At 38.2% G+C, this 13545-nt stretch overlaps 1 long non-coding RNA gene across 1 annotated transcript; it reads right to left on the bottom strand.

Moving 5' to 3' along the window:
* Window positions 1-11362: 11362 nt before the first annotated feature.
* Window positions 11363-13108, bottom strand: LOC132116735 (uncharacterized). The gene is made up of 4 exons (XR_009425680.1): window positions 13038-13108; window positions 12885-12938; window positions 11940-12080; window positions 11363-11490 (listed from the first exon to the last, which is right to left on the bottom strand). It is a non-coding gene; the product is annotated as an uncharacterized LOC132116735 (long non-coding RNA).
* Window positions 13109-13545: the final 437 nt, after the last annotated feature.

Consider the following 13545-nt stretch of genomic DNA (forward strand, 5'->3'; position numbering starts at 1 on the left):
ATAAATCTGGTCCTGGAGGATCTACATGTCATGGAATCAAAACACATACATCCTGGTTACAAGAGGATCCGTCCTCTGGTTATTCTTGTAAGCGCCGGCACCAGTTTTACTGCTGCTCTTTGATTTTCCCCTCAGAGAAAATCTGAGGATACTTCAGATCTTAGAAAATCAGCTAAGAATATGCACAGTCAGAGAGCTTAAATCCACCCCACTTTGTGATTCTGCTAATCTTCATTCAAATACCTGTGAACCAGAGTTAGAAGAGAGAAATGCACAATCAGCTTTTTCCTGACAGCATCCCAATCTCCTGGCTGTCTAGAAAAGAGCTTTATTTGGTTTATCCATCTTAGGCAGTCAAACGTCTTCTGAAAAGTCATCCGAATCAAATTGACCTGACAAAGTAATCAAATTAATTGATTCTAAGGAAAGTAATGCTAATGAATAAAACAGTGCCAGAGCGATATTGGATTTACGTGTGAATAAACAGCCAGAGGTATGCCAAATTCACAGTGCTTTGTATAGCAATTTATCCAAAAGTTCACAAGAATACTTTGACATAAAGGTACAAGTGAATTAAATATTAAGTGAGTGAATAATGCAGCACAACCTCAGGTTAGTTGACAGTTACTTTTACAGAAGCCTTGATTGTGCATTTGTGTTCTTAAAGGGGAGTGTTCTCAAAGAAAGACCTATTTGAGGCCAGTCAAAGCCCTCAGTCCTGGCCGTTTTCCCCCCATTAGTTAAAGGTGATGAGGTATAGCTAATTCAGCAGCACTGGAAGTTACAGTTGTGTCTAAATTATACCTTAAAAGCTTTTCACTTTTAAAAGTCAGACAGGGAAGCAACAGGAAGCACTGAAGACATTACCATCAAAAAAAGCTCTGTGGATAGACAAGGGGAAAAAAGACATTATCCTTTCAAATTAATTTGGCCAGTGGCTTAACTGTCATGCCCTGTTTTCATAAAAGTCAAGGGAAAAGCCAAGTGTTTGACCCAAAAAGATCAGAGCGAGTTCTTTTTAATTTAATTAGGACTATGAGAAACAGATTTTGATTTTGTGTTTTATTCTCTGTACTCAAAAATAATTATTTGGCTGAAATTAATTCAGTTGGCTGAGCACTGGAAATGGGTTTTCTTAACATTAAATTTCAGACACCTGGTGTAGCAGAAACTTAATTCATTAAAACAATTAAAGTTAAACTTTTAAAGTTAAAAGTCAAAGCAACCCAACTGTATTTCTCGCATTTAGCTGTTAATTAGCACACACTAAAGGTTCCTTTAATTTGGCACAAGTGAAATAAAATACATAAGTTACCATAAATACAGTATATGATCATTGAAAGAAGCACATGCAAGACTGGTCACACTCAGATACCTGTAGTGTTGTTCGAGTAAAACAACAACAAGCTAACTTTTTTCCATTCTCAAGGTTAGCTAATGCTTTACTCCACACAGTACTAATGTCACATGTTCCACATTTTGTGTTTCATGTTAGACCTATATTTTAAAGCTCTGGTATTTGCATTTTTCCTGTTCTAGTCATGTAGTCCATTGTAGTTTCTTTGTTGATTAGCTCATTTAGATACATTTTTAAAAATCAGTTGTAATTGGCATCAGTTTTTAAGTATTTTGATAAAAAATAAAGTATTTGATATTAAAGACAAGTTATTAAGGTGGTGAAAAAAATTGCACACACAAATGTACAAAAAAATTTCCCTGGAAATGAATTCCAGAGGGCAAAAATTGTCCCTTAATGGAAAATATAATTTATGACCCTGATGTGTAATAATACAAAAACATGACTTAATCTGGTTAAGTTACTGGGATGTCAAATTAATAACAAAACTTCAAAATTTCAGTCTAATCAAAGAAAACTGGGCTAATTAGAATTCATTTTCATATGATGGATGGATTTTCTTATTTTTAGGACCATTAAGCTTCTTTGTATTGATGTATTATTTTTAGGAATTAGGAATTATTTTTAGGAAGGTTTTTAATTATTGCATAAAGACAGACCTATAATGGATGGATGGATAGGGAAAATAAAGCTTACTTTTAGGACTACTTAAGATTATTTGTATTAATATATTAATTATTTTCATGACAATTAAGCATGTGTTCCACCAAAAAATAAAATAAAATAAAATAAATACATTTTATAGAATATAAAAAATAATTAATTCCTGGATAGCAGTGGTTGTCACAACTTTACCATAAAAAACAAAAAATATTTTTTTTGGTGACTATGTAACACTGTATGTCAATAAATAATATAATATTATGTATAATACCAATATATTACAGTATATTAAATAATTAAATGTATAATGAAAATATTTATGAAAGATTCATTTTATATTAAATCACATGATATTATATATTTGATGAATTATATTATATTCATTATTCAAATTAACCTAGTATAAAATCATGCTTATTTTTAGGACTATTAAAGATTATTTATATAAATATATTATTTTCATTACAATTAATGTGTTTATGTGTTACACCAAAAAAAACTGTACTGTCAAAAAAAAAAAAAAAAAAACCTTCCACTTTCTTACTTTTGTCTTTTTCTACTTCAAAATCTTACATTTAATTCCATGTACTTGGCATTTCTTTGTAATTATTTATTGGTAAGTAAATCCTACACAGATTTTGCTTACTATAGGAGAACAGAACATCATAATGAACAGGCCATGTTAGCATTTGAGCTTAAGTGCAGTAACTAAAATAGGTCATGTTTGTCAGTAAACTCAGCATTATCCTAAGTTAAATGCTCTGGTTTCCCATTGGAATACTGCACATCCTTGGAAATATTTTGTTAATCTTTACATGCGAGCAGAGATGACAGTGTACTTAACAGGGGAGTAAGAACATCAAATTATGTGACTGATGGAATGAGACAGATGCAGCTTTGTCAGCATTATTGTAGCAGGTGTCATTATATGTAACACGAGGAATAAATCTGGGCTGACTGCACAGGTTTAAAGGTACCGTAAGCCATTTCTGTCATTTTGCTAACTTTCAAAATATGTTAGACCATCTTAGACCATCTTATATCCTTTCAATTATATGACATCTAAGCCCTGCTCTCTAAAGTCGTCAACCAATCCGATAACAGAAAACCTGAATATATAAAAAGCAGAGAAGTACAGAAAGGTTTCTGATTGGCTAATCAATTAAATTAAGAGAACCTTTCAGCAGATATTTCATTCCTTCAAATAACAACAGTGATGCTGAAATCAGGGTCAGCACATGAGGTGAAGAAAGAAAGAAAGAAAATGCATCAGTCAGCATTATTTTCACATGTATCATTTAATTCTTCATTAAGTCATCATGCTCTGCTTTTATCACTGCTCAAGGCACCTCAAAGCACTAGGCTTGTTCATTTGTCAGCACTTTAGTCTTGTTAAACGGGATAACACACAAAGAGATAAGCGTGGATAAAGGATCGCATGAATGCCTAGCAGAACTGAGAGGGCTATGTGCAAACTTGGATCTGCCTTTCCTACTTAAATCATCCTTAATTGCTTTTATTTCAGTTGTCATAGCAACTGAGCAGCTCTTTTGTGGGTTTGTTGGGGTGGGGGGTTGTAATGACTCTCAGCTTTATGGTTCCACAAACATATTGTGAAGTGCAGGAACACAAGCACAACTGCATGTGGAGGAATGTGAGGACAGAAGCAGTTTGACTTGGTTTTGAGAGGCGCCATCCTCGAACCTGCGTTATTTTGTTTAATTTGAAGGTTGGATCAACATTTGTTAGCTTGGTAGGGATAGAAACATATCAGCAACGGAAGAAAAAAGCAAAGCTGTGATGACTTTCACCCCCACTGTGTCCCTGAAAAACACGGCAGCCTGAAACAAATATTACAAAGCAATGCTACAAAACTGCCGGTTGGAGCTGAAAAGCCCAAATGCTCATCCCATTTCACTGGAGCCCAATTAATACTGCATTGGGAGAGTCAGCGTTTTCCTCAGCGTTAAAATAGCAGCTCGGTTAATTCAATGAATGATGGATCATATTAAAAAATGATTAGCCAAAACTGCTTCTGCTTTGGACTTTCACTAATTGCTATGTGTTTTCACTAACTCACCCACTGCTTATTAATGCAAGTTTAAATGAAGAACATATTGGCATGACATGACCAGGTGTGGTTTGCTGGCAGGAACAAGAGCTGAGCAGACAACATTAGGGTGAATTTCACAACACCCGTCAAAAAAAAAAAAAAAAAACACTCCCTAAAAATAAAGAAGCAATGAAAAGAGAGGGGAAAAAGCTTTATTAATCATCATATTAGTATACTGAACAAAATTATAAATTCAACACTTTAGTTTTTGCCCCCATTTTTCATGAGCTGAACTCAAAGATCTAAGATTTTTATATGTACATAAAAGGCCTATTTCTCTCAAATATTGTTCACAAATCTGTCTAAATCTGTGTTTCTGAGCAATTCTCCTTTACTGAGTTAATCCATCCACCAGGTGTGGCATATCAAGATGCTGATTAGACAGCATGATTATTGCACAGGTGTGCCTTAGGCTGGCCACAATAAAAGGTCACTCTAAAATGTGCAGTTTTATCACACAGCACAATGCCAAAGATGCCGCAAGTTTTAAAAACGGGTGCAATTAGCATTCTGACTGCAGGAATGTCCACCAGAGCAGTTGTCAGTGAATTGAATGTCAATTTATCTACCATAAGCCATCTCCAAAGGCATTACAGAGAATTTGCCAGTATATCCAACTGGCCTCACAACTGCAGACCACGTGTAACCACACCAGTCGAGGACCTCCACATTCATGTATCTTCACCTCCAAGATCGTCTGATACCAGCCACCCAGACAGCTGCTGCAACAATCAGTTTGCATAGCCAAAGAATTTCTGCACAAACTGTCAGAAACTGCATGCTCGTCATCCTCATCGGGGTCTGGACCTGAGTGCAGTTCGGCGTCGTATCCGACTTGAGTGGGCGAATGCTCACATTCGATGGCGTCTGGCACTTTGGAGAGGTTTTCTCTTCACGGATGAATCCCGGTTTTCACTATACAGGCCAGATGGCAGACAGCATGTATGGCGTTGTGTGGGTGAGCGGTTTGCTGATGTCAACGTTGTGGATCGAGTGGCCCATGGTGGGGTTATGATATGGGCAGGCATATGTTATGGACAATGAACACATATGCATTTTATTGATGGCACAGGGATACCGTGCCGAGATACTGAGGCCCATGTTGCAGCATGATAATGCATGCCCCCATGTTGCAAGGATCTGTACACAATTGCTGGAAGCTGAAAACATCCCAGTTCTTGCATGGCCAGCATACTCACCAGACATGTCACCCATTGAGCATGTTTGGGATGCTCTGGACCTGTATATGACAGCGTGTTCCAGTTCCTGCCAATATCCAGCAACTTCACACAGCCATTGAAGAGGAGTGGACCAATATTCCACAGGCCACAATCACCAACCTGATCAACTTTCTGTGAAAGAGATGTGTTGCACTGTGTGAGGCAAATGGTGGTCACACCAGATACTGACTGTTTTTTGACCCCCACAGACCCCCCAATGCAGTAAAACTGCACATTTTAGAGTGTCCAGCTTAAGGCACACTTGTCTGATAATCATGCTGTCTAATCAGCATTTTGATATTCCACACCTGTGAGGTGGATGGATTAAAGTATGGCATTTAAAGAGGATGTTGCAAAACAGGTAGTGTAACAGGCTTTACTAGCTTCACCAATCAGGGGATCAAAAGTTCACAACGACCATTTTTAAAGACATTCTGCAACACATCTTTCACGACATGTAATTGGAGAGTTTTATGCGGAGAGTCATGTATATTTCAGATTCAATTAAAGACGTGTTGCAGCTTAGACAGAAGGACATTTATAAAGGTGAAAGGGCTTGGCTATTTCTAGCTTTATTAGTTGATTGGAGGGCATTGACAAGCAGGCGGCTTTGCTCATGAGACAGCTACAACTATCAGGATCCGTCAGTAAGGCCAATTAGAAAGCCAAGCAATGGCACTACTGAGAGTGTTTTTATGCTTAGTTCTCCAGCCTCCTCCAGCGAAGCTGTCAGCCCTGTCCACGCGAAAGATGGGCTCGGGTACACCTACAGTCAAAGCTCCATATCCCTCCCTCGGTTCCTCTCTGCAACATAGGCTTGGCTTGCATTTCTAATGCATAATGCATTAATAAATGTGATTAATAATTTGTAATCTGACAATTAGTAATGTGTTTCTCGGCTAAAACCAGAGGATGAAGGCCATGTTGAGGTGATGTTTTTTTAATGTTATTTTATTCACGAAGCAACAAAATGCAGAGTTGCGCAACCAAAAAGGAGAGAGAACAACAAAACATTTTCATAACAATAAAAAATGCAGAGCAACATTGCTATCCAGTCTGTTGGGGAGGTAGTACACATTATAGGTGAAGTGTGTCTTGAAGAGCTTTCTTCATGCATCGTCGGTGCCACAAAACCTTCAATGCTGGTGCTTACAAAACAGATAATGCAAGTATGTGAATGCATTATGCATTAGAGTTCACATACAATGAATAGAAGCTGCACAACAGGTTCAGATACAGACCACATTTTAGCTACTGCATAGAACTTCTTTTATATTAGGTTATTAATAGAAAAAAGAGAGAAATATGGTTTTGGTATCCACATTTGTATATACCAAGCATAAAAGTGAAAATATTATGCATTTGAGTGCTGTTTTAGAACTTTTAGGACAACAAGGAGTATCTGTGTGTCCTTATGGTTTGTGTTTAATCTAATTCAGTTTGCATGCTCAACAGTGCAGAATGCAAACAGAGTAGAAACAAGATCAACACAGCATAAGCTCTGCTCCTTCACTTATTTAGGCCATGCGTTGTCTTGATCAGCTATTGACAGAAACACTGTTTAGACATCTCTCACAATTCCAGCCCCTATTCAGGAATTTTTTTTATGTATTTATGTTTGAAGGAAAAAAAATCACCCTCACATAAATAAATGTATATTTATTACCATGCATTTTCATTGTATGCAAAATTGCATGATATTTTGTTGCCAAGAAAAAGTGATACAACAACATTTACCTGAGATGATGATGACAGTTCCTCTTCAGGAACTCGAGCTGCATCAGAGTACGCTTTGGGGAACACATCCAGCATGAAGGCTCTGAATCGTGTGTAATCAGTCCAATGGATGGGCGAGACATTATAGGCGGGTGACGTCAGAGACCAGGAAGCTGAAGCCGGAATTTAGCCTTCTGTCTTCAGCAAGCGCTCTGTGTGTGTGTGTACTGTTCTTCCATTACAGGGCTCCCTTAGTAGACAATTTAGCAGCGTGGAAACTACTGCCAAATGTGTCTCATTGAGTCCAGCACACTGTAGAAAGAGCCCTTATGAAACAAAAATGTATTGTTGTATATTGGAAAATAGCATGTAATATATTAGGCATATATTCTTATATATGGGATTTAATATTTATTTTTTCCAATATATTGCAATATATTGAAAGTGGCAATCATTTGTATATTTTGCAATAAATTATATAATATATCTATCATCAATATATTATTCAATGAATCCATTTTGGTTCTCCTCCACCTCAGCTCAGCGGGGTTACTCCCACGGTGGTGGGTCCTGAGAAGGATCTGGTTATGGAACAGGAAGTGCACACTCTCCTGAGATAAGAGGCCATCGAGGTGGTCCCTCCTCACATCAGAGAGTCTGTGTTTTACAGCCGGTACTTCATTGTTCCAAAGAAGGATGGAGGGTTGCGTACCATTTTAGATCTGCATCTATTGAACTGCTCAGTCAAGCGGCTGATGCTCACTCTCAAACAGGTCATGTCTCAGATCAGGTCCGAGGACTGGTTTGTCACGATAGCTCTCAAAGACGCATACTTCCATGTCTCCATCCTTCCCCAACACAGGAAGTTTCTGAGGTTTGCTTTTGTGGGCAAAGCATGCCAATATCGAGTACCTCCCTTTGGACTTGCACTCTCACCCCGCACTTTCACAAAGTGTGTGGATCCAGCCCTGGCTCCTCTACGACTCCAGGGCATCTGCATACTGAACTATATTGACGATTGGTTGATTTTAGCTCAATCAGAGCAGATGGCGGTTCGGCATCGAAATGTCATTCTCACCCATATGAAAGAGCTGGGGTTAAGACTAAACACCAAGAAAAGTGTTCTTTCTCCATTACAGAGGACCACTTATCTAGGCATGGTGTTGGATTCAACCACAATGCAGGCACGTATGTCACCTGCTCGGATCAAGTCAATCCTCGCCGCAGTCGTGAGAGTGAGAGAAGGCCAGTCACTCACTGTCAAGCAGTTTCAAAAACTGCTGGGTCTGATGGCAGCTGCGTCCAACGTGATAGCTATTGGCCTGCTGTACATGAGACCCCTACAGTGGTTGCTCAAGACCAAGGGGTTCTTCCCTAGAGGAAACCCACTTCGCATGATCAAGGTCGTGCGGTGCTGCCTACGTGCCTTAGAACTTGTGGAGGAAGCCTCGGTTTTTGTCTCAGGGCCCGGTGCTAGGAGCTCCTTGTTGCCGTGTAATTTTAGCGACAGACGTGTCCCTCAGTTCTCTCAGCGGGGAAAGAAGTGAAGTGGAAGCTTTTCACTTCTTGGTGCGGACACCGCCAGCTCAACCCAGTTAACTGCCCGATTGGTACAGTGCTGGAGTTCCTGCAGGCCCACTTCTCCGCAGGGTTGACCCACTCCACCCTGAAGGTCTATGTGGCGGCCATTGTGGCCTACCACGCCCCTCTTGGTGACCAGTCAGTGGGCAGACACCCTCTAGTTACACGTTTCATCCGCGGTGTGCTGAGGCCTGGGGGTCAAGGATCACTCCACTAGAGGTGTGGTGGCCCCTAAGGCCTTCCTAGTAGGTGTCTCTATGCGGGACATCAGCGATGCTGCGGGGTAGTCCATGCCCTTAACCTTTGTGAGATTTTACGGTCTAGATTTATAAGCCACTCCAGGCTCCTCTGTTCTCTTGCCCTAGCTGTGCCGTTTCCCACACTAGGCAGAGATTTGTAAGTCTGGCAGCGTGGGCATTCTCGTTCCCCAAAGCGTTCTCCGACGCAGTTCGTGTTCCTGAAGAGGAATGTCTCAGGTTACGTATGTAACCATGGTTCCTCGAGAGAACAAGACTCTGTGTTGCAGTGCCACACTTCCGGCATCTCTGCCAGCGCTTGCTTCATCCTTTGAGGGTTTTTTAAATAAACACTTTTATAAGCAGTTTTCTAGTTTTATAACTACAATAATCAATATAGCCTAAAGAATACTAATTCTACAATTTGGCTAAAAAAAAAGTAAAAAGTAAAATATAGAAACTCAGGGTGAAGAAACACTTCAGGAGTTTTCACTGCATTTTCACAACCCCAAAACCATGACACAGGGCAAAATGAATTGCTTTACATGTGGATCAGATGACCTCTTAGGCAGTTCTTGGTCATTGTCAATTAAAGCTTCTATGGAGTCCAAATCCTCTGCCATTAGTTTGAAGGTCTGACTATGCGAGACTATGTTTGAGTTGGCATGACACTTCTGCTGTCTTAAACAGAGAAGCTGTGTTGAGGGCTCTAAATTTTGACAGTTCATTTGCTATCCCAACCCATCTTTATTCTAAAATAATGATAAAGTTACTGTCAGAGAGTGCACACACACAGTACAAAAAAAATATGACAATGCCAAAATAAATCCTATAATTAGCTCTAAAAGCTGATGGAAATAATTATTGACAGTCACAAACTGAAGAAGAAATGTCTGATGCACAATGTAGCGCCATATGCATCAGAATAGCTTAGTGTTGACATGTAAAATGACAGTCACACAGGTTATGTTATCTACCCCATAACCTCCTGTTACATGTTAGAGTAAGACCACACACTTTGATCTTGGAAATTCCTCAAAACTGTAGAAAAATTAAGTGATTAAACAAGCCTTCTGTGGCCTAATCAGTTTAATTGGAGCATGTGTTGTATAATCAGGTCATTAAATCTATAGATCATATGTCATGCTTCCTCTTCTCCAATCGTGATCTTCTTTCTAATCTCTTCATCCTCAGCAGTTTTATTCCTGATAGTTCTGCATTCCAGAAAGCTTCTAATTAACCAGCTTTAGCAAGCATGCTTTGAAGTTAATTACACTTCCAGAGACCCATTACTGGACGCAAGCTCCAGTACAGTGTCATGCATGTGGCCATGTACAGGAACTAAATCTGTTTTGTACCTTTAATATATACTGACAACCACCATAATAATTCAGGTGGTAAAAGTGAAAGCCACACAAAGAATCAAAGTAGCTTTTCCACAAGCTGAAGCATATATTAATAAACAGAAGGTGTCATTCGTGCAAACACAAAACATCATCATGGTAACACAAGACACTTAAATAATGCAACAAACATTCATTAAACAACAGAAGACGCAACATAAAACCCTAATGTAGATAAATGATAACAGAAACTAATATGATTTTTTATTTTTATTTTTTTCAAAAAAAGGTAGTGTCGCAGGGAATTCTGGGAATATCAGTTTACAGTTTTTGACTGTAAAGTTGCATGAAATGTGTGGTTAGTTTTTATAGTACATGAAATTATTATTTACCAATTTTAAAAAAATTCTGCCGCATTTTTGCCATATTTTACAGTTCAAATTACACTCATTTTTCACAGTATAAAAAGCTGGTTGAGGTCATGTGATCATGGTGTAGTTTGTTTAATGACTATGTTTAGCTGTTCACTTTTTTTAGGCTTCATAAAAGTTGTGTTCATTGATACACATTATCAAACCAGGGTGACCATCATCACTTCAGCAATTTATACCATTAAAACAGTGAGCATGTTAATGTTTATAAATTTGCCATATTCATTCCCATTGTTTCACTCTAACCTTTTTTAAAGAACAGGAGGACAAAGTGAAATTATTTTTGTCGTAATCAACATTATGCTAAAAACAATGTCAATTGAGTTTAACTGGAATATTCCTTTAGCAATAGTAGCTTAAAATATTGTGCAAACTGACAAAAGCATTTACTTTTTTCACTCTATATTGAGTACTGTTTAACTGAATTATATTTCCCATGGTTTAAAGTGGAGCTACTCATTAACCTTTTTTGACCGGTCAGCTACAAACTAAGATTTTAACTAGAGACTTTTGTAATTATTATTATTATTATTATTATTTTTTTTTTTTTTTTTTTTACTTTGAGGCCAAATTAGCTCTTGCTGAATATAGCTATCAGCATACTGTGCATTAAAGCTCAAACCACTTTTCTTCTATACTCTTCCTGGCTTTCAGTGCAGGGAATGTGTGTGTGTGTGTGTGTGTCTATGTGAACGCACCACTGACTCCTCCAAGAAAGGCCCAGGGCAGAGCAGAAGTGCCTCCCAGCTGTGAGCCTGTAGGCTGGGCTGCAGAAGCAGCATTGAGCTCTTCGTAACCTTCTTTCTTCTTCACTTTCCCGTCTTTATAATCTATATTACAGTGGGTAGCAAAAGTTTGAAACCACTAGATAAAAGACTAATATTTTGCCATTTTCTAATTTTAAAGAAAAAACTTTTTTTAAATTACAAAATGTATTATCAGCATAACAACTTTAAGTGCAAGTTGAATTAAAAATTAAACATCAATTTCAAAATGTCTAGTTTTATGGCAGCTGCAATTAATCTGACATGAACACAAGTTTAAAACCTAATGATCATGTTCTCCAGCATGATTTGTGATTCAGAGAGCATCTTGTTCTTTATCTTCATATGATACGAACTCAGACTTTTGGACCCTATTGTATATCTGTTACTTGCTAATATATACAATAATATTAGTAATACTATGAATATGTTCCCTGTTAATGCACTGCTAGGGTAATTCTTTATAAACTAGGTCTCGGTGTGCTTAATTTGATTGGTTTGATTTGTAAGCTCACCTTCATCTGTCCTGCACCCTTGGAATATATTAAGCATTGTCGGATTTTGTAAAAAGTGGCAAACTGAGCATCCCAGACAGGTACAGAGCTGTTCATCATTTTTCACTCCACAGAACACAGATGGATGATTTCAGAGAAAGTCTATCAGACCAAATGATGAAAATGAATTTAAGGAGAGAAATGCCTTCCGCTGTTTTTGTATTTGCTCTACCCAGCTGTACAGGAACAGATTGGTTTAATTGGGTTAAGGGTGTATTTTCACTTAAAGTCTGCTCATGAAAGTCTGAAACTGTTATTTCAAATTACCATTTAATCAAAGGTTAGAATACTGTATGTGAATACAGTAAAGTGATCACAAAACAGTGTAATTTAAATTATATTATAATATATATATCATTCACACGTCTGCAGATGGCCAGTCCAATTTTATATATTTCAAATGTAATTTATTCCTGTGGTTGCATAGCAGAATTTTCAGAGTCATAAATCCATTCTTCAGTGTCATGTGATTCTTCAGAAATCCTTTTAATATGATGGTTTGGTGCTCAAGTTTTTTTTTTCAATGTTGATACACTTTTTAACTTTTTTTCTTTTTTAAATGTGACACTTTTGATGTACGTGTGTGTGTGTGTGTGTGTTTATGTTGAATTAAAGTATTATTACAGACAAAATTTAAACATTGAATAGATCATTTTTAGGACCATGAAAAAATGCAGAAGACTGGAAAATCATGTGAATCATGTGACATATGAAGATGATACCAATTAAGGAACACATCCTTTGCACACTTTATTTGGCTCATCAACTTCTGTCAGATGTGGTTTTCTTTTGAACCTTCATTCATATGAGTTAATCATTTTTACCTCTGACAAGGCAGATTTGCTAAATAGAGGAGCTTCTTGTCATGCAAAGCATGAATCTGAATTTAGTATTCACAGTACTTACCTCTCATGATAACCAGCACATCAGACATGAGGTTTAAAGTCAACCTCAAGGGAGCTAAAAAGGACATGCAAGAACAATTGCTTTTGCATTAAAAGGGCTCTCTACGCATATTTTAATATAGTACAGAAAAGAAGAGACTTAGTGTATTTATACCTCATCTATCAGCGTCGCTCATCGCTCTTCTTATACCCCACGACAGAGAATCTAGCACAAAAGCAACAAGCAGCTGTCCGCCTTGTGAAAAGCTTTCCTGGATTCTGTCTAGTTTGAGTCAGTTCTCTGGGCAGAGACCCAGGGAGAGAGAGTCTTGTCTGCACAGGCATGTGGGACGGGGCTGAGTGGGCTTTCAGTCACGGTGCATTGTCACAGTGATTCACCCTTGCAGCTCAGCCAAGCACAGCGCTATCTCTTTTCCACAGTGCCGTATTCAGGACCACGGACAGGGACAGTCACAGTAAAACACAAGAAGACAGTAAGACGTTACAACGGGCTGCCAAATCAGGAGCAAGTGTGACATTCTTGTGAAAGAAACTCCAAAACGGAGCATCAAGCAACCCGCTGTGGAACACGGCAAAAATAAAAAATATATAAAAAAACAAGCTTTGTGACAACAGCTGGTCCTGTCTGTGGGTTGGCAGATACACAGATGTAGAATTTGAGC

The sequence above is a fragment of the Carassius carassius genome, chromosome 36 (assembly GCF_963082965.1).
Source record: "Carassius carassius chromosome 36, fCarCar2.1, whole genome shotgun sequence".
NCBI lineage: Eukaryota > Metazoa > Chordata > Actinopteri > Cypriniformes > Cyprinidae > Carassius > Carassius carassius.